The sequence below is a fragment of the Pristis pectinata genome, chromosome 3 (genome assembly GCF_009764475.1).
Source record: "Pristis pectinata isolate sPriPec2 chromosome 3, sPriPec2.1.pri, whole genome shotgun sequence".
Taxonomy (NCBI): domain Eukaryota; kingdom Metazoa; phylum Chordata; class Chondrichthyes; order Rhinopristiformes; family Pristidae; genus Pristis; species Pristis pectinata.
The window spans coordinates 96,299,238-96,321,936 of NC_067407.1; positions in this window are offsets into that span (position 1 = coordinate 96,299,238).

The following is a 22,699-nucleotide window of genomic DNA, read 5'->3' on the forward strand; positions in this document are numbered from 1 at the left end:
TCTGGAGCAAAAAGCAAACTACTGGAGGAATTCAGCGGGTCAAGCAGCAACTGTGGAGAGAAAGGAATTGTAGATGTTTCGGGTTGAAACCCTGCATTAGGACTGAGAACAGAGAGGGAAGATAGCCAGTGTAAAGAGGAAGGGGAGGGATGAGACAGGGTCCAGTAAGTGATAGGTGGACCAAGGAGGGGTGAAGCATGATGGGCAGAAGGAGCCAGGTGAGGGGGGGTGGGGTGTGTGTGTGGGTGGGTGGGGGGGGTGGGGGGGGGTCTAGAAGTTGGGAGCCAGAGGCAGGTGGATGATTGACGGGAGCAAACAAGGAATCAGAGGTAGATGGAGACAGGTGGGGGAAGGAGAGGGTGAAGGTGGAGACAGAGGCTGAAAGGTGATAAGCCTCCCATTTTTGTTCCCTTTCCCATCCTCCCCTCCAGCCCCCCATCACTCATTTTCATCCTCTTCCCCCTCCATCCACCTACTACCCACACATTTCACCCACCGAATCCCCTCCCCCATCTAGCTCCACCTGTGCCTCATCTCTCCCTTAATGGCTCCCATTATCACCTTCCTTAGTTTTCAGATTCCAGCACAGTTAGCCTTTGTGTCCACTGTTATCACCCTCCAGCAGTCATCTCCACCTTCACCCACTTCCTCTCCCCTCCTGGTTCAACCTGCCTCCTTTTTTCCCTTGTCTGCTTCCACCTATCACCCATCTACCTCTATTTCCCAACTCCACCCCTCCCCCCTGTCAGCTCCTTCTGCCCATCATCCTTCACCCCTCCTCAGCCACCTGTCACCTCCAGGCCCCTGTCTCACCCCTTCCTCTCTCCTCTTTATATCGGCTATCTTCCCTCTCCACCCTCAGTCCTGATGCAGGGTCTTGACCCGAAATGTCGACAATTCCTTTCACTCCCCAAGATGCTGCTCAACCTGCTGAGTTCCGCAAGTAGTTTGTATCTTTCTTCTTTCTTACAGAAGGGTGGTAGTCCTAGCTATTATTACTGGGAGCAAACCGAAAGGTGATTGGGTGTCCTTTTTACCCTAAGACCCAACAGACTCAAGAAGATTTGGTCCAGTGGAGAGGTAGACCAGCAGGAACAGAGCAGCCACATCGATTCAAATCAGCAAACACTGAGCTGTGAAGTGCCAATGGTTTGAATCTGTGCCTAATGCTACAATTACTGGCATGTGTTAATCATGGCTCATTTCCAATTTCCCACAGTAAAACTTGAAACAATATTGTTGTCACTTAAAAGAAACCATCTTGCTCCCCTGGAGAATCATATAAACAACAAATATGGTGAGGATTTTCTTCCAATCAAATTATTCACCAGCGATTATGGAATGGATGCCAGCACTGGATTCAATTCAATTATTGAATATATTTAAATATATGGACCAAAGGATCTTCCCAGAAGTGTGGAGACCCCAACATACTTTTTGATGCTTTAAAGCTTTTGCTCTCTTTCCCTTTATATTATGAATTCATAGTACTGTACCTTCCTAGCTCTGAGAACATTCCAAAAGCAATTTTTATTCTAGGCATACATACAGAAACAAACATAATTCAACATTATTATGGAGTAATATTTATAAACAGGTAACTCTCCCTATGGACTTTTTCTTTGCATTCTGTGTGTTTCCTCACTCACATAGTTTGCTTCAGTATTTTTGTATAATTCATTCCAATAAGTCACTACCTAATATTGCCAAGATACTTACAATTTGCCTTGTCCACTCTTGATGGATTTGTTCTAACATTTATGAGAGTCTAGATTTCTGAAGAGTGTAATATATCCAGCAGGACTGGATCTGTTGAACAGCTTCTATCAGTTATCAGTTGCCATCCCTCAGGGCTCTGTCCTTGGCCTACTTTCTTTTGTACCATACATAAATGATTTCCCTAACGTTTGATCCAGAGCTAGTGCCTTTAGACTTACAGATGATGCTGTGTGATTTTTCATCTCTGTGTTGTGCTGGGCACCTTCTCAAATGGAATGTCATATTTCTCAGTGAAAGCTTCCTTCTATTTGCCTTATCGAAAGAAATAACATTTCCCGCAATAAATGATTTAAGTTACCTGCCTGAGTCTTTGAAAATTTATATAAATCCTTTCACAAAATTTGTCAGACTTCTCTATATCATACAGTGAAATTCTGTAAAATCATCTTGCTCTAGATATGTTTGACTTGTGTTCCAGACTATTTTTGTAGGAACGTCCTTACTTCCAATGACCTTGGTAGTGTTTATACTTGGCGCAATACAAGTGTAAAGTGCTGTGGTGCCTGATATAATGAACACACAATCCATTTCAGATTAGTTTAGCAATTGGTTCTATTTTGCATTTCCATGGTACATTTGCCCAATGGTTAAGTTGCAAAGAAGCCGTAATGATTTTGAAATCCTTGCATTACCTCATGCTAATAGCAGTGATTTATTTTTATCATATTAAATGTATCATTTTTATCAGCTTCAGAGACCTTGTACCTTGAGCAAAGAGTTAAACTACTGTCTCTTGGCTGCATGCTCTAAACTTCACCTTGCAATTATAATTTTCAAATGCTTTCATAAGCCTGGACCTGATTAATAAATTAATTACCTTATTAATAACTCACTCGTAGTTCATCTGTTCATATTACAAAATTAGATCCAGCTCCAGCCTTAATTGCCTTCTTTCTAAAGTGTATAATAATAATTATAGCAAATTAACCTTTACGTCTTTTACTGCTGGTTTCTGGGACTCACTGCCCACTGGCACCAAGCCACTTCCACCTTTATCAATATTTAATGTTTCATGCTGGTCACTGTTCAATCCCACATGTAATGACGATTGTACTTTTGGCACTTCTCCCATGCTGTTTAGTCTGCTTTATCAGCCTGCTCCATTTGTACGCGGCCTGTAGTATTTTACTGGTGTTGAGTTGTGCTTTGTTTATGTGCCAATCATATTCACTCTAATGCTGCCAACAAAAGCTTGGTGTAAATTATTTGTTTTCTGTTAAATGGAGCTATCCTTTGGAAACTTTCACATAAATCAACAGGATATTGTTGCCAAGGGAGAGGTGCTGACAGTGGAGCACATGAATGCATGTCAGACAACTTTATGATTGTCAGAACATGGCCCCCTGTCGTGGGCTGCATTCCACTCAGATACTTCCACTGTGATCAGTTATGCCAGTTGCCAGCTAAACTGCTAACTTTCTCACTCATAACGAACTGCATCAATATGAATCGTACTTTATATAAAGCTTATAGATTATGAAACAGTTTGGCATAAGAGGGGACATTAGGTGGTTGGCAGATTATATCTTTTAGTGGCTGAAGAACTGTTCACTGAACCACAGTGTGGATTCTGTCCATGCAGAGGCACAGTGGGCATAATCTTCAGCACACAACTCCAAGAAAAGTACTGGGAGCAGCACCAACCGCTATTCATGGCCTTTTTCAACCTTATTAAAGCCCTTGACTCCATCATCTGGGAGGGACTCTCCTCAGATTTAGTTGCCCACTGAAGTTCGTCTCCATCTTATTTGCTTCACAATGGAGTGCAAGCCATGATCTTAATGAATGGGTCTACACAGAACCAATCTCACTGAAGACCAATGTCAAACCAGACTGTGCCATTGCCGTGATACCTTTTCCAATGTCTCTTCTTGCAATGCTGCACCTCTACTCTACACCTCATTGGGAGTGAATTTAATCATTAAAACAAATGGGAGACTATTCAACCTCTGTGACTACACTCCACATCCCAACCTCAACAGTCAAGCTGTAAATGCATAAAATATTTGTGTTTGCTGATAGTTAAAGGCCATGTTCCAAGCCATCATCAACTTGTTTACCGAAACATGAGAGGATTGGCTTTACAATCAACATCTGCAAGATAAAGGTTCTCTAGTAACCTGACCCAATTGTGCAACACTGTCCTTCAAGAGTAAAGGTTCACAGCGAGACCTTGGAAAATGTGGACCACTTCTCACGTCTTGGGAGTCATCTCTCAGTGAATGCAGACATTGATAATGAAATTCACCATTACCTTCCATGTGCTAGCATAGCCTTTGATTGATTTGAGGAAATAATTGTTTGAAGATCAAGATCTCAAATCTGACAAAAACTCAGCAGTGAGACCTACCCTCTTATATGCTTCTAGACCTGCATTACCTACAGCAGGCACCTCAGTGTGTATTCCAATGAAGCAATCTATAAAACACTGGAGCATTTATGGAGAGAAATGGACAGCTGATGTTTCGGGTCGAGATCCTTCATCTGGACTGGACTGTGGTCCCAATGAAGCCCTCAGTCTGATGCTAGAGTGTGGCTGAATCCTGAGTACTTAAACACCAAGTTCACTGCAAGCCAAGGTTCCACTGTTCCCCGTTGTTGCAAAACTGCTGCACCACCTGACCCTTGTAGGAAAGTTTCCAGAGAAAGCACATGTCAATCAGCCAGTGGTTTGCACAAAATGTCCTTGGGGCCTTTTGGGAACAGGAAATAATGAATCCTCTTGAATATTCCCCTGAGCCAACTGTCAAAATAATTCGGCAGAATACCTCATCATCAGAACTTTCCAACAAGTACCAAGACTTTGTTGGTTGGAGGTGAGAAGTTCTCTCTCCTACGCTCAACAGGAGTCTCAATGAAAATGCAAGCTGGCGCTGCAGTGGGGATGAGACCGTCATCTGATTCCTCCTGGGACGTGTATTTGCCAAGGTCTGGAATGGGATGCAATGGTCTTTGTTGAGGTCATTGCCATCAAAGGCACCTCTACGATATGTACCAACCCCCTTTCCCTCCCACACCGACTACTTCCCTGAAACTCTTTCCTTTGCAAAGCATGTAAAGGAAAGGCCATCCAGTGCATAATGTATTCATCTATAACTTCAAATGCCTTCGTCTTTGTGAGCTATAGAATTGCAGTGTGGGCTGATGAAGAAATGTTCCCTGTCCATCCTCACATCACATTTACAAACATTTGCAGATGGCAAAGAATTTCCAAGCAAGAGAGATTGAGTGGCACTTATTCATAATTATCTCATCACTAATAGGATGCTTATGCTGTTAATTATGAAGCTTAACTTTCTGGGGCAGGAATGTTGTGAAATTAACATAAAAATACTGCAGCTTCATGAAACACATAGAGAGGTTGGTACAAAATATTGCTTCCACTTGACTGTGATGGTGCAAACTTTGGAATTTTATACCCAAGGACTTCCCAAGCTTCCCAGAACTTGTGAATAAAATCAACATGAGAGCACAGTATCACTAAATGGAAGTAAGAGTTGCTACGGAAGTCTGGCAAGAAATATTGGACCCTTCGAGCAGCTGTCTTGGGTGTCTCTGTGAAAGGCTTGCCTCATAGAAACTGCACTGGGAGATAGTCCCTGAAACTCTGGAATGAGTTTAAAAATAACTTGAGCTAACTTTATGAAATATGTTTTCTTGTTGTTAAATCAATTGATCATAAACAGTCATCACATCAAACACTTGTGTATTACTTAGAGGGTAACAGGGTGGCAGAATCTGCACATAGTGAGATATTGGGGAAAGGAAGCCTATATTCAGGACAGGGCAAAAGGAAGGGGAGATGCCAGTACTCCATGCATGGAAGTTTTACTTTTTTTAATCCATTTTTTGGGATGTGGGTATTGCTGGCAAGGTCAGCGTTTATTGTCTGAACCTCACTGCCTATCAGAAGGTGGTGGTCTGCCACCTACTTAAATTGCTATAGTCCTTCTGATGAACACTTGCAGGTTCCCCTCCAAGTTGAACACCATTCTGAATTTGGTGCCCAGGTTAATGCTGGGGGTCCATTTCATTTTATTCTTTATCTGTGTCAGTCTAACAGTCATGGTACAACTGTTTGGCTTGCTGGACCCTTTCCATGGGCATTTGAGCATTAATCCCATTGGTGAGTCTGGAGTCACATATGGGCCAGACTGGGTTAGGATGGCAGATTCCTTCCCCTGAAAGGCATTGATAAAGCTGATGGGTTTTTATAACAATCCATTCATTTTTCAAATAACTAGTTTATTTCTAACAATTTCTTTAAAATTTCTGTCAAGATCTTTTTTATTCTTTTAAATCCATCCACCTGCAATAGTTGTGCAGAAGGAGAATAGAACTTTGTCCATCTATAAATAACTAAATAAGGCCCAGAATTTTCTGTAGTTGGGTATCATGCCTGTTTGGAAAAGCAGAAGAATAAAAGAGTGAAATAAAGTGAATTAAGTTAAATCAGTAATGGAATCAGAAAGAAAGCAAAACAGGCAGGTTCTGAACATCTCAAATAAAACAAGAAGTCTAGAATACTCAGTAACTCTGTCAGCATCTGTGGAGTGAGAAATGGAGTTAGTGGGCTGCAGCTTGCTGTTGGAGATCTGCAGTTCCAAAAGAGAGGACTTAATCTGAACACACATTTATAGGAATTATTCATTAAAATATCAGAATCTATTCCTGACATCCGCAGAATTGCTTTTTAAGTATTTTGCTTTGTAAAGGTCTTGTGATATATAGAAGCACAAGTACATTACTTTCCCACTATCCTGATGTGATATTATATTACTATTTTATCCTCAATGTTATTACATAAAGTAACAGTGATTCCGACATAATGGAGAACTTTATTATCAGAAAATGGAAGGTTCGACACAAAATTCTTGTTGCCAAACAGTGAAAGAAAAGTGAATGCAATGTTTCTACCTACAATACCATTATAACTGCGCTGATAGGTTTCAGCCAGAATATTGTGAACAATTCTGGGCACATACTTCAGGAAAGATATTAATGCTTTTCATAGGGCACAGAGAAAATTTATCAAGGTGCTGCAGAGAGTTTGTGACAGCTGTTCTGTTGAAAAAGTCAGGACTTTCTCCTTGGATCAGAAAGGGTTAAGAGGATCAGAGGTTTTTAAGTTGAAGAGAGAAGGGGAGAACAAAGGATTGTGTTCAAGAACAAGACAGAGGTTAAATAACAAATGAGACAAAAAGGGGTGGTAATGGAAAAAGTAAATAATCAAAAGAATTGGCCTTTTGGAGCTGAACAAGAATAAAATACTGCAGATGCTGGAAACCTAACAAAGATTGCACAAAATTCTGAGCAGGTCAGGCAGCACCTGTGGAGAGAGAAAAATAGAGCTAATGGCACAAGTCAATGACCTCTACTGGGAATAAAGTTAGTGACACACAAATTTTGAGATGCAAAAAAGTTCCTTTCACCCAGTACTTCTCTACCCCACTGCAATAACCCCTGCCTAACCTCCCAGCCTGCATCCTTGGGTTATCCAGCTTGGCCTCCTCTGTGACCTCCTTGCCTGCTTAGATTCAGAAGCTATTCCATCCCTGGTACTCATGCTCTTCAGCCTGAGAGATTTTATCACCTTAAATTGCTGCTGCCACAGGTTTACCTGCTCGTGTACGGCTGAAATCATAACCCTTCTGGTTCACGTTATAGACTAAGAATGGAAATTTCCACAGTAGGCCATGAACTGAGCCAATTCAGAAAGAAAATAAATGTAGAATATCCATATACAGAATGGAAACTACCAGATAATCTTAAGCCTCCTAGTGCAGTGGCCACATCAAAGTCCTGGTCTGTCCTTTGATGAAGAACTGAGGTGGAAAAACTGCATGCAATCTGCAGAGCTGAGCGATCCCGCAACCAACAGATTCAATCAAAGCTCTACAGTTCTGCCACACTTAATTGTGTACGGTAGTAGATGATTAAAAGGTAATGGAACGACAGTCTTCAAAAACATCCCCATCCTCAATGATGGCAGGTGCCAGTATTTGAGTGATAAAGACATGGCTGAAGAATTCACATCCATGTTTACTGAATGATCCATCTCAGCATCCTCCTGAGATTCCCACCATCACAGCAGCAATTTGATTTGCTCCACATGATATCTAGAAACAGCTAAGAGCACTAGATACAGCAAAGGCTATAGAATCAAACAAGGTCAGAGGCTGTGTATCATGTGGCAACTGACTCACTTACTGACAGCCTAAAGCTTTTCCACTATCTTCAAGGCACAAATCAGGAATGTGATGGCGTACTTTCCATTTACCTAGATGAATGCAACTCCAACAACAGTCAAGAAGCTCAACACCGATAAGGACAAACCAGCCCACTTGATTGGTACCCCATCCAACACCGTAAATACTCATTTCTTTCACCACCAGTCCAAAGTGGCTGCAATGTGTGTAAACTACCAAATGCACTGCAGATACCTGTCCAAGCCATTCCGATTGCATCTCCCAAACTGCAAACAGTTCCACCAAGGACAAGGACAGCAGGCACAAGGGAACACCACCATCTGTGGGTTCCCCTCCAAGTCACACATTACCCTGACTTGGAAATATACCATTCATAATTCATTGTCACTGGGTCTACTCCTCACCCAACAACACTGTAGGAGTAACTTCGCCAGAAGGATTGCAGTTTGTCAAAGTGGTTTAATGGAAAGTAGATGCAGGTAAAAAATATTTGCATTACCAGATCCTTATTGTTGACCTGCACTGCACTTTTTCTGTAGATGTTGCACTTTATTCTATATTCTGTTATTGTTTTACCTTGTACTACCTCAAGGCACTGTGTAATGAATTGATCTGTATGAATGGTATGTAAGACAAGTTATTCACTGTACATGTTTTTCACCTCGGTACATGTGACTATAATAAACCAAATCCAATTCCTGAAAATTCATAATTTTTTGTTTAGGTAGTTTTTGCTATAACTTGTATAAAAATTGTTTAAAATTCTTTTCATATTTAGATGTTTGCTTTCTATTAAAGAACAATGGAAGCTTGCATGAGTGCAGTTGGGTGGGGAGGAGAGAAAGGGGTCAACATCATAGTTCCCTAAATCATACGTCCATACAGCTTGATCAATAAAACACAAAAATGTAACTTAAACTAGTTACTTTCATCTTACGTATATTTCAAATCCAAGGAAGTTATTTGTCTCCAATGGCCGAAACACACATAAATCAAAAATCTTTCCAGGATCCTTAACAATATGAAGATTGTAGAATGTTTTATAATATTAATGTTTCATCTATTGAATGATCTGTCTGAGAGTGGAAATAGATTGGAATTCTGATGTACTCTAAAGCAACTGGGAAAAGAGGCACAAGCTTCAGCTGCAGTTTAAAGCTTCTGCATTCTTGACATTTCTGTGGCAGCTTTGGGCCATTTAGGATCAAAATTGAATGCTTCTAACAATAAGTCACAGAACTGAGAATCCAAGTTTTCTGACATGAAAAGATGAAAGGGTAAAATGGTTTTTAAAGTCAAAGTTTTGATGTTGTAAAGAATTATGACCTAGAAATTCAGTCAAGAAGTGATGGTTTTCCAGCATAAATCTGAAAATTGTTTATGTTGATAGTGGAATGTATGGCCAACTCTGGGTCACATCACGCCATGCTGTACTGTGCTTCCAGTCATCAATCACCATTGCACTGATGATGACATCCCACACGCAACCCAGGAAATTAGATCACTTTGTTCCAGGTTGTGCCCATCAACGATCATTCCTAGCCATTCATGGTGTCATGACTGATGCAGGATCATGATTTAATAGGGGCCTCCTGGAACAGATTGCAGTTCAGTGCAGGAAACTTGACCCAAATAGGCTCCTTTAACATATGAAACTTTGCTGTTCTCCTCCACCCATACCCTGCTTCCCAACTGTGCCAGCCCAAACCATTACCTGATGGAACCCGAGGGTCCCAACTCCAAATACACCCTACCACACTCAGCTTGCACCACCAAATCTGCCTCATCCCCTGCTTTGGACGTCGTGCACTAGGGAGTTGTGAACCTTTGATTGGCATACCGGCAAAGGCCCTTTCACACTCATTCAGTGGCACCAAAGATTTTCTAAACCTATGCATGGTTACTGTTCCAGTTCTTTTCAAGCGGTGAACACATTGTGGCTATGTTAAAATGATAAAGTGCAAGAACTATTATAACAAATATTCTAACTACGACCTACTGTGTTTCAATTCTGTGCATCTACCAAAACCCAATTTCAAATCTACTTCACACTTCTTTTTGTTAATATGAAGCTCCAATACAAGCTCCTTAATTCATTGCTATACCTTGTCCATCTGAGCCTTGTGGGACCTGTATAAGCTCACTATGGAAAGTTTCAAGACTCTGGCTGCTCACTTCCAGAGAGAGGTGAGAGGTAACAACAAAAAAAATAGCAGAAGCTGGAAATCTGAAATAAAAGCAGAAAATGCTGAAAAGACACACCAGGTCAGACAGCACCTTGCAGAGACAAAAGGGGCTATTGTTTCAGGTTAATGAGCTTTCATCAGTTCTCTAAGTGCAGATGCTGCTTGACCTGGAGTATTTCTACTTTGTACTGCTTTTATTTGTGAGATAAAGTGAATTTTGTCATTTGTAAAAGTGTGAGTAAGAGCTAAGTCAACTTATTTCAATTTTATCCCCTAATAATACAATTATTAGGTCACTAGCATCATGTAAATGCACCCGGTATGTCTTTTTCTCACTTTATGAGAAGCACACATTTTTTTTGTTACAACGATGTCAGACACATGAACTGACAATGATCAAGAAATTGTACTGCACCCAGAAGGGCTCAACAGTGAGGTGCCAATGGCCATTTTTGTACTGGACCCCTGCTCAAAACTTCAATTGCATCCAGTGCTCAAGACCTCAGCACAACTTGAACCTGGTGATTGATGGTTGAGGGCAGGGGTGTAGTGTTCAGAGTTCAATATTGAAAGACATCAGAAGTCTAGTGATTGATTGTTATGGGGAGGGAAGACAGATATTGGAGCTTTGTGAAAGGTGGTCAGGGCTCAGGTGGAAGGAGGGTTTGGGCATTGGAGTCATATGATGGAAGGGCAGTGGGGGTGGAGGCACTGGAGGCTTGTGATGAAAGGCTGGGGTAGGGGATGGAGACAAAAGGTAGGCCAACTTTACAGCAGTTTGAATTTCATCTGGCAATGCATGAGGACTTGCATTTTGGGCAGCCCAGTGGCACAGTAGTTGATGCTGGTGCCACACTCCTCCAGTGACCCAGGTTCAATCCTGACATCTGATGTTGTCTACGTGGAGTTTGTATATTCAATGGCCAAAAGGTGGGAGAATCAGGAGGGAGTTGATGGCAGGTGAAAGAGAATGGTTACACGAAGATAACTGGGGGAAAGAGACTGATGAGAATCCTCTAAGAATTGGCAAAGATTCAAAGGACCAAACAACCTCCTTCTCTGTCACAAAAAATATAAAAAATAAAATTAGATGCACTTCCAACAGCAGAAATGTATCCACTATACAAGAGTAAATCACTTCAGGAAGTGCCGAGCTAAATTTCTGCAGTGATATGAAACAATACTGGAAATGGTCATCACTTGTGAAAAATCAATTTTCAATCACCTATCATAGAAAAATATAGTGTTCCATGATCAAATTTATACCCAATGTCTCTTTTCCTTCTCGACCACTTGTTGTGGCAGTTACATTGAGTGATTAGAAACATCCCAGGGGAGCTCTATTAATTTTCATGGACTAGACTGGGAATTGATCTGAGGCTGTCTGATTCCAGGAAATCATTTCACCAGTTTTGTTATCTGCCTCACTGATGAGAACTCTTTCACATTATACACAGATCTTCATCACTATAATCACATAATTTTATAAGTAAAAATAATACTGTCATAATTTACAAGAGTATTTAATCAGACTATGTATGATAAAAACTTTATTAAGAAAGTAATGATATTATACAAACTTTATTCTAACCAGTTGTTTCTTGATTTGTCTTGTCTAGTTGATTTCAGTTTGAAAAGTTGACTTCAGGCACATTATCCAGGTGGAATTTCAGTTTGTTTTATATAACTTAAACTCTGTGCATTGATCTGCAGCAGTTTCATTATATAAGATAGCATGTATCAAAACATATTTAAAAATAATGTATAATTTGAATTTTAATACCACCTACTCTTGACACTACTGTGTTGTAATTCCATCTAGGTACTGATGCTGTCACATACAATCATAGCAACTTTTAGAACTGATTTATGAGCATTGTAAGGGAATGCAGAGATATTTCCTGGCTTCCCTTCTCTGTTGCAAACCATCTTCTGTTCTTCCATCTCAACAACTTGCAACTTGCATAACATATTAAATGCCAAACAAAAAATTGGTGATCTATGAAGTAAATTTATATGAAGTAAGTTTAGGGCAGATGATCAAAGACTTTGGTCAAAGAAGTAGGTTATAAAGAGCACTATCAAAAGAAGAAATAAAAGAAAGGGAGAAGTGAACAGGTTCAGCAAGGGAACTACACCACTTTGGGCAACTGCATCTGATGGTACGGCCATGAGAAATTCTTGGCTTTAATGACATCGAAATTGAGACTGACTGGTCAGTTTACTTGCTGCTTCCCATCCTTCCCTTAAGTCCATTCGGCTGAGCTTCTAGGACTCCCTCCAACCTTAGCCTTGAACTCCCATCTTTTTCCTGTTCCTCTCCTATCTCTCTGCATGCCACCTTTGTTTATCTTTTCTATGAGATCCACCACTTGCTCCCTTGAACTAATTCTCACTAATCTACTTTCAGTACTTCCAGACCTCCATGAAAGCCAAAACTTAATTGTTCACGACTCTTCAAAACCAATATCCTCACCTAACTCCTCAATAAACTAACCCTTGTCCTATCTGTGCCTGCACTACTGATCCCCGTCCTCACTTCTCCCTCCAAAGTCCTTGAGCATATTGTAGTTTCCCAAAACTCTCCCACCAGATTTCTGTCTTTGCTCCAGTACTGAAATGGCTCCAATTAAAGCCACTAATTTCATCCAATGTAATGGCGTCAAAACATATTGAGCTTTCTTGATATGCTTGCAATCTTGACACAGCTGATCTCCTCTTTATTTCACAAACTTAACATATTCAAAAATGCCAGAATGTTACCAACAACAGCAAAATAATAGAGCACCACAGATAACTATGTAGTTTCAACACAAAATCCTTATAACTGTCTTCTACTAATATGAAAACATAGTTCAGCATTCAATCAACTTTCCCAAATGGTGCTTGGGACAGTGTTTCTGGTTTGGGCTTGTTTATTTACTTGATATCCTGTTAGAGTCATGGAGTCATATGGCATGGAAACAGTCCCTTCGGCCCAACTCATTCATGCTGACCAAGATACCCATATAAGCTAGTTCCATTTACCTGCATTTGGCCCATATCCCTCTAAATCTTTCCTGTTCATGTTCCTGTCCAATGTCTTTTAGATTTTTGTACAAGCCTCTACCACTTCCTCTGGCAGCTTGTTCTATATATCCACCACCCTCTGAATGAAAAACTTGCCCCTCAGATCCTTTTGAAATCATTCCCCTCTTACTTTATACTTATGCCCTCTAGTTTTAAACTTCCCTACCCTGGAAAAAAGACTGGGACAATCTGCCCTATCTATGCCCTTCATGATTTTATAAACTTCTAAAGGGTCACCCCTCAGCCTCATTTGCTTCAGGGAAAACAGTCCCAGTGTATCCAATCTCTCCTTATAACTCAAGCCCTCCAGTCCAGGCAACATCCTTGTGAACCTTTTCTGCACTCTCTCTCATTTAATCACATCCTTCCGATAGCGTCGCAACCAGAACTGCACACAATATCCTGTAGCGGTTGCTACCGCGGAATGAACACAAGACGCGAGTCGTAGAGTTTCAGAACAGAACTGGTTTATTTTCCCGCCTTGCGCAGGCCTTTTAAGGGAGACTGTTCCCGCCCAATGCAACCGGCAATGACGTATATGCTACGTCATCAAGTCTTTCCCGCGCGCGGGTTCTCCCCATCGGTTGGGGAAGACGAAGGCCGCCACCATCTTGGGCCTCGCTGCTCCGACACTGTGCGACCCAACTGCCGAGCCGGTTCGCTTACCCAGACGGTGAGTCGCTACACAACCCCCCCACCCCCCAGAACCGGCGATACAGTCCCCAAGGTCCGCGGGCTGTGCCAGCCGCCGCTTAGGGGGTCGGCCTCTGCGTCGCGGCGTTGAAACCTCGACCGGTTGTTGCAGATCTAAATGGGCCGGTTTGAGGCGGTCCGTCATGAAAACCTGTTCCCTGCCCCCAATGTCCAAAATAAAGGTGGATCCATTATTCCTGATGACTCGGAACGGTCCCTCATATGGTCGTTGCAACAGCGCCCGAGGTGTGCCCCTGCGAACGAAAACAAACTTACAGTCTCGTAGTTCTTTGGGCTGACAGGATGGGGCTTGACCGTGCTGCGAAGTGGGGATCGGGGCCAAGTTGCCGAGCTTCTCGCGCAGTCTTTGTAGGACTGCTGGGGGTTGTTCCCCTTGGTCTCGAAGGGCAGGTATGAAATCCCCTGGGACAACTAGGGGCGCCCCGTACACAAGCTCAGCTGACGAAGCGCGGAGGTCTTCTTTGGGGGCAGTGCATATGCCGAGCAGGACCCAAGGCAGTTCGTCAACGCAGTTAGGACCTCTCAGGCGTGCCATCAAGGCTGATTTCAGATGGCAGTGAAAACGTTCCACTAACCCATTTGATTGAGGGTGGTAGGCCGTGGTGGTGTGCAGCTGCGTCCCCAGCAAGTTCGCTAATGCAGACCAGAGGCTGGAGGTAAATTGTGTGCCTCTGTCTGAAGTGATGTGAACTGGAACACCAAAACGTGAGATCCAAGTTGTGAGCAGCGCCTGGGCACAGGAATCAGTCGTGATGTCAGATAGAGGGGTTGCCTCTGGCCACCTCATGAACTGGTCCACGATGGTAAGGAGGTACCGAGCCCCTCTTGAAACCAGCAGAGGGCCTACGAGGTCGACGTGGATGTGGTCGAACCTTCTACGGGTAGGCTCGAATTGCTGTGGCAGAACCTTGGTGTGTCATTGGATTTTCGATGTCTGGCAGTGCTGACAATTCCTGGCCCACTCTCTGACCTGTTTGCACAGGCCACGCCAGATGAACTTGCTGGCGACCAGCCGGACAGTGGATCTGATGGACGGGTGCGCCAACCCATGTATTGAATCGAAAATGTGTTTCCGCCAGGCTGCAGGAACTATAGGGCGTCCTTGGCCTTAACAAAGGCAGCTTCAGCCTCGTCGTTCCAGGCGATGTCCTTGCCCTTACCAGCCATCAGCGCGAACAAAGGGCGCAGGATACAGGCTGCTGCAGGGATGAACTGATGATAAAAGTTGACCATCCCCAGGAATTCCTGTAGGCCTTTGACCGTGCTGGGGCGGGCAAAATGGTGGATAGCATCCACCTTGGCAGGTAGGGGTGTTGCTTCGTCGCTGGTGATTCTGTGGCCGAGGAAATCGATAGAGTCAAGCCCGAATTGGCACTTGGCCGGGTTGATTGTGAGGCTGAAATCAGGGAGACGGGAATACAGCTGGCGGAGGTGGGAAAAGTGTTCTTGGCGGTCGCGGCTGGTGATTAGTACGTCATCTAAGTAAATGAACACGAAGTCCAGGTCTCGGCCTACCGCGTCCATCAGCCGCTGGAAGGTCTGCGCGGCATTCTTAAGGCCGAATGGCATTCGAAGGAATTCGAAAAGGCCGAATGGGGTGATAATTGCAGTTTTGGGGACGTCATCCGGATGGACCGGGATTTGGTGGTATCCCCAAATGAGGTCCACTTTGGAAAAGATGCGGGCCCCATGTAGGTTTGCTGCGAAGTCCTGGATGTGAGGGATGGGATAGCGGTCTGGGGTGGTGGCGTCATTCAGCTTGCAGTAGTCGCCGCAGGGCCTCCACCCGCCGGTGGCTTTGGGGACCATGTGCAGGGGGGAGGCCCAGGGGCTGTCTGACCTGCGAACAATCCCCAGCTCCTCCACGCGATGGAACTCTTCCTTTGCCAGGCGGAGCTTGTCTGGAGGTAGGCGTCGAGCTTGGGCATGAAGTGGTGGCCCTGTGGTAATGATGTGGTGTTGGACCCCATGTTTGGGCATAGAATTCGTAAACTGAGGGGGCAAAACTGATGGGAATTCGGCTAGGAGCTTGGTGAACTCGTTGCCGGACAGGAAAATGGAGTCCAAGCGTGGGGCTGGTAGGCTGGTTTCTCCCAGGGGGTAGGTCTGGAAGGTTGTGGAGTGGACTAGCTGTTTCCCTCGCAGGTTGACTAACAAGTTGTGGGCCCGAAGGAAATCGGCTCCTAGGAGTGGTCGGGTGACGGTGGCAAGGGTGAAGGTCCAGGTGAAACGGCTGCCGCCGAATTGTAACTGAAGTGTACCGGTACCAAAAGTCCGTATTGTTGTGCCGTTTGCGGCATTGAGTACCGGACTTTGTTGCCTGTTACAAGTGTCGCGGCCGGTCGGGGGCAAAATACTGACCTCTGCTCCAGTATCGACGAGGAAACGCCGCCCGGACTGCTTGTCCCGAACGGATAGGAGGCTTTGTCGGTGGCCAGCCGCCGTAGCTGTTAGCGGCAGCTGGCGCTGGCGTTTCCCTGACTTGCAGAGTGGGCGGCATCGACGGGCCTCCGTGCCCAACTCTGATGGTAGAAACACAATTGGTTGGCAGTGTCGTCGTCTGTGTTTCTAGCGTGTGGTCGCCCGGTTGCTGGGACTGGTTCAGGCGGGCGTTAGGCTCACAGCCTGGCGATTTGGCCGACGGATGAACCGCGCTCACGTTTGACCTTCCACAGGACGTCTGCCTGGGCAGCCACCTCACACAGGTTGCTGAAATCAGCGTCGGCCAACAGCAGGTGAATGTCGTCAGGCAGTCATTCGAGGAAGGCCTGTTCGAACATTAGGCAGGGCTTGTGCCCCTCGGCCAATGCCAGCATCTCATTCATTAGCACGGATGGGGATCCGTCCCCCAGGCCATCAAGATGAAGCAGGCGGGTGGCGCGCTCACGACGGGAGAGGCCGAAGGTCCAAATCAGAAGGTCTTTGAAAGCCGGGTACTTACGTTCCTCCGGAGGGGACTGGATGAAATCACTGACCTGGGCAGCTGTCTCCTGGTCCAGAGAGCTGACCACATGGTAGTACTTTGTGGAGTCAGAGGTGATCCGCCGAAGGTGGAATTGCGCTTCGGCCTGGTGAAACCAGACGCTGGGACGAAGCATCCAAAAGGTGGGCAGCTTGAGTGCCACAGCGTTGGATGCTGCGTTGCCGTCCATTGTGCAGGTCCAAAATCCGTTTGGACCGTTGGGGTCACCAATGTAGCGGTTGCTACCGCGGAATGAACACAAGACATGAGTCGTACAGTTTCAGAACAGAACTGGTTTATTTTCCCGCCTTGTGCAGGCCTTTTAAGGGAGACTGTTCCCGCCCAATGCAACCAGCAATGATGTATATGCTACGTCATCAAGTCTCTCCCGCACGCGGGTTCTCCCCGTCGCTCGGGGACGACGAAGGCCCGCCGCCAACTTGGCCCTCGCCGCTCCGACGCCGTGCGACCCGACTGCCGAGCCGGTTTGCTTACCCGGACGGTGAGTCGCTACAATCCAAATAAATAATCAATTCCTTGATACTCACAAAGAAAACAGATATTGTAGTTGGAGAATTTAGTGAAAGGGTAGGTGAAAGTCTAGTGCAGATCTTCATCAATAAAGAGAACAATTAAGTTTGCCAAGGCTCACCAAGCATCTATAGGCCTGCCAAAGCATTAACCCCATCAATGCCTTGGCGGGCTTGGATAAATCCCCAAGGCCAGATGGGATTTTTCCCAGCCTGCAACAGAAAGCAAGGGAAGACACTGCCGGGGCTCTGGCTGAGATTTTTAAATCTTTGATGGATACAAGTGAGGTACCACATGACTGGAAGACAGCAAACATGGTCTCCCTTTTCAAGAAAGGTAGCAAGAAAAAGCCTAATAACTTTAGACCTGTGAGCCTAACATCAGTGGTAGGGAAGATACTGGAAAAAATTCCAAGGGAGATGATTAATGATCACTTGGAAAGGCAGGAACAGCCATTGTGACTTTATTAAGGGCAGATCCTGTACGACCAATTTGACTGAATACTTTGAAGAGGTAATAAAGTGTGTCCATGAGGGCTGGACAGCAGGTGTAATTTGAAAGGTCCTTGAAGGTGGCAAAACAGGCAGATAATATAGTTAGAAAGGCATCTGGAATACTGGCCTTGACTTGTCGAGGTATTGAATACGGACGTAGAAAGATTATGCTCCAGCTTTATAAAATGTTAGTCAGACCTCAGCTGGAGCATTGCATGTAGTTCTGGTCACCAGGTATAAAAAGGAAATAATAGAGTTGGAGAGGGTGCAGAGGAGGTTCAACAGGATGTTGTCAGTCCAGTTATGAAGAGAGACTGGAGAAACTAAGTCTATTCTTCCTGGAGTGGAGGAGGCATATGGGGACATGACTGGGTATATAAAATTGAGGGGTATAGATGGGGTGGACTACTGGAAACTTTCCCCCATATCAGAGGTAGATAAAACTAGAGGACGTAGGTTTAGGATAAGGGGGAAGAGAGGGGATATAAGTGGGACTTTCTTCACCCAAAGAGTGTTAAGTACCTGGAATGCCCTGCCTGAGAGAGTGGTTGAACCCCACTGTGTCACTGACCGCATTTAAGAAATGTCTGAATGAACACTCAAATCCCTTAGGCATAGAGGACTATGGACAAAGTGCTGGGTGAAGGGATTACAGAAAGGTGACCACTTCCTCTGCTTGGATGATTTGGGCCAAATGGCCTATTTCCATGCTGTACAATTCTATGATTTTATGATTTGCAAGTAGTAACTGATGCCATTTTGTTAATATAGCCAAAATGATTTATTATTAAAGTATCACCTTTTTAAACACACATCTTGGCCATATATAAATTACTGGGCCACTTAATAGTTTCATTGGTGTACAGTGATCAGTTTATTGGTAGTCTCAATTGTTTTAAATATGGAATATTTAAAATGTACACAAGATACCAAAGCACTAATCTTAAGAGTTTGCCTAAAGACTCACTAACAGGTAAGTTAGGTGCAACTAAAGGAACTGCTCCATGGTGACCAATATGACCTGGTGTCCTGGCCAAATAAAAACTGAAAGATCACTGAAACTCAGTTTGTGCCAAAATGCTTGGAATTCTTTGATCTTTTCATTAGTTCCAATAATATTGGGTATGCCGCATTGGAAAGACCAGTGGAACCTAACAGAAACTTGAGGGAACGAAGTTTTGAACTTTGTTTTCTATTTGCATAATGTCTTTGTTGCATGGACACAAGATCCTTGCAGGAAGCCCCTGAGATTTGATCCCATCACCTGCCTCATATTGGGCAATTACAGGACTGTGCAAATCTCCATCAACTTCCAACTACCATATTTAGTTGAAGTGGTCCTGGTGCAGGGTCTTGACCTGAAATGGCAGCTATCCCTTTGCCTCCACACATGCTGCTTGACCTGCTGAGTTCCTCCAGTAGTTTTTTTTTGCTCCAATCTCAAGGACTTTTGCTGGTGAAAATTGCTGGCAATTAAAATCCATGCTTTTGTTGCCCATGCTCCACCTCCCATTAGACAGTTTGCTTTGATATTAATGGTTGAAAATTGGATGGCAATATCAGAAGACTGCGTCCTGATTTGCTAATATTATTGCAGTGAACAAATTAAATTTATAAAGCAGGCCAATGTTTCCTATTTGGTCATCAAGATGAATTTTCTGTTGTTTCTAGGTTTAGTTTTAAAAAAAGGCAGATATATGATAGACTCTGGTTATTCAACAAGTATGACTTAACCCAAATATCAAACAATATCTGTATTGCATTTCCATTTCCCATGCAGGCATACTTGTGGTCTGTTTGATTGAGATTGACAAACCAGAGCAGACTTTTCCATCAATTAAGGTGTAAAGTGGATGCAACCAGCCACAAAAATGCAGCTGTTGTTAATTCTGGATCTCTATCCATTTAATGCACCACTTAATTATCTGCTCAGGTTTTCAAGTGACAGTAAGTGGATTCATAGTTGCATAGTTTAAATTATACAATATGACATGATTTAGATGTACAATTTTCCAGAGTCTATGCTGCAATTGCCTGAAGTCATAAACATTTCTTATTGATTTTTGATCTCTTCTCAAAGATGTACTCAGTTGCTTCAGAGGCTTTGTGGCAAATGCTTTGGTGCATTCACCTGTTTGGAGTGTCAACAATATTTGTACAATGCATTGTGCAATGAATTCCTCCTTATGGGTTTTGAAAGAACTGAAAGATATGCACAAGGATAGGAGGCAGGTCAAGCTGCACTAGAGGCATTCAGTGGTTGCCTAGCAACAAACCCACATATACAACCACAAGCACATGGATTTGTCAGTGGAGCTCTGCCTGCAGATAATCCAAATCATTGGCAGCGAGTTCTGTATGGGGCCGATAATGATAGTACTGCAAGGACACCTGTAGGTAATGTGCACTATAGCACTGATGCTGCCAGTGGCTGTATGATCAGTTCTCCAGGGACAGTGCCCTGCAGCTGCAAATGGAGTTGATCTTTTTATTATTCTCTCATGAGGCTCCAGCTCCACATCATCAATCATCGGATATGGATTGGAGGACCATGCCACATCAGACACACTTGATTTCCCACCTCCAGGTATATTCTGTCAGAAATTTCTTTTTGTCTAATCTTTTGGAAATATTGGGCCTTTGTAAAATCTACCTTAAACATTTTTGTCCTGTGAACTCTAATTGGGCTTGACAGCTGCTCCACATTTGAAAAATTAAACTAACCTTGTCAATCCAAAGAAGTCAATACATTAATTGCCAGGTAATTAGTTAATATAGCACCATCCAACTGACACCTAATCAAAGGCTCATTGGAAAAGTTATCCTCTTATGCCAAATGGTGAATAATTTTGTTATGGCTCCGTGCCTTGGAATATTTAGCAGCATACTTGGTGTGGAAACATATTAAGGAATTGAACTCTTTTTTTTATCCTTTTACCTTTTTGGTAGGAACAGATACAGGTCTTTTGCAAGATAACCCTAAATGTCTTCTACCACTTGGCAAGAGGTACTTCTTGATCATACTCATGAATCACCAAGCTCTATTTACAAGATATTTGCCCTTGTTCTTCACTCCTCACCACAATTGTTTCCATGTATGCCTCTTATCAAATCTGTTTAACATTTTAAACAGCTTGATCAGATAACCCTCAATCTCCAAACACAAAGGACTAAAAACCAAGCGTATGTAACTTGTCTTCATTATTTGTTCCGATGAATCTGCAGTTTCATTCCTTGCTGTCATACGTAAACTTAATCTATTGGCTGGGTTCTTAGAGTAAGTGGGAGCAGGGGTTCCAGGATTATAGAGGATTTACAATAGATGGCGAGTAGGACCTTGAAATTAATGAATATTTAGTACTGGTGGTTTCCTCAGTGTTGTTTGGGAGACCAAGGGGTGTGAGAATCCCAAGGCATTACTTGTACCTCTCCTGGCACACATGGAGTTTCAACAGAATTTTTGAAGACAGGCAGAGAAAATTAGTTGTTGCCTCCTCTCCTTCAGCCACCTTTCAGATGAATTCTCCAAATATGCCCAAACTGGTAAGGATGCCCATCATTCATACTTGAATTTATTGACTCCTCCAGATATTTCTGAATACAAACAAACCTCAGAATGTATGCTGGTTGAGCTGCTTCCTTGTACATGACAGTTGTAAAACTTTTTTAAAAAGTTAGTAGGTTCAGATCTTAAATTTTGAGTATACCCAGATATGTTTTATCACAACATCTTCAAATCCAAGGTTGAACATTGGCAATAGTGTTGATTAGTTAAAATAAATTCAGAGAAGACACAAGCTTCAAATGTCCATATCTCACAGAAATTATTGATGCAAGACATTAAATCAGTCACTGAAAAATTTTCCTTTTATCAAGAAATACATTTTAAAACGTTTATGGAAGCTATTCAAATATCAGTACTGAACATATTTTCAGATAATTTATAAAAAGCAGAGGTGTATCATTCAGCTCATTAATATGTGCGCATTTGGTTTTTCAGACATGCAATGATTCTGCAGAAGAAGAAAATAGTGACTTTTAATAGAACAGTTGAAACATCAGACTTGTGATCTGCTGTACCAGCAACACACTAAATGGTGACTTGTTTTAAAACAGTGGGGCAAGAATTCCTCATTTGCAGCAATATCTCAAACAGATTTGTAAATATTTCCTTTTTAGTTATTTGTAGTAAAATCAGGAAGATTCAGAGCAAAGTGTGAACCCATAATAATCAAATCAGCAATGAATAGTCCAAATAGTTTTGTAACCAAATTATTTATTTGTCAGGTATGTTTGTCCACTTTGGGAATATTCTTATCTCATTTCAAGATTAGTTATCTTCAGGGTGATCTCCTCGTTCAATCTGTGGGCCATCTAATGATGGGTATCCTGGTTTCAAGGTCTCAATGGTGTAACTGATTAAGTGAATATTTGCTCCATTAAGAGCCTTATAACTTTCAACTGATGATGCTAGCTGCTTCATCAATGACCTTCTTTCATAAGTTTAGAAGTAGGGATGTTCGCTGATGATTGCACAATGTTCAGCATCATTCATAACCCTTAGTTAATTAAGCAGTCCACATGCAAATGCAGCAAGACCTGGACAATATGACAATGGGCAGCAACTAACATTCGCAACACACAAGTGCCAGGCAATGACAATACCCAACAAGAGAAAATCCAGTTATCACCCCCTGACATTCAATGGCATTACCATCACTGAATCCCCCACTATCAATATTCTGGAGGTTACCA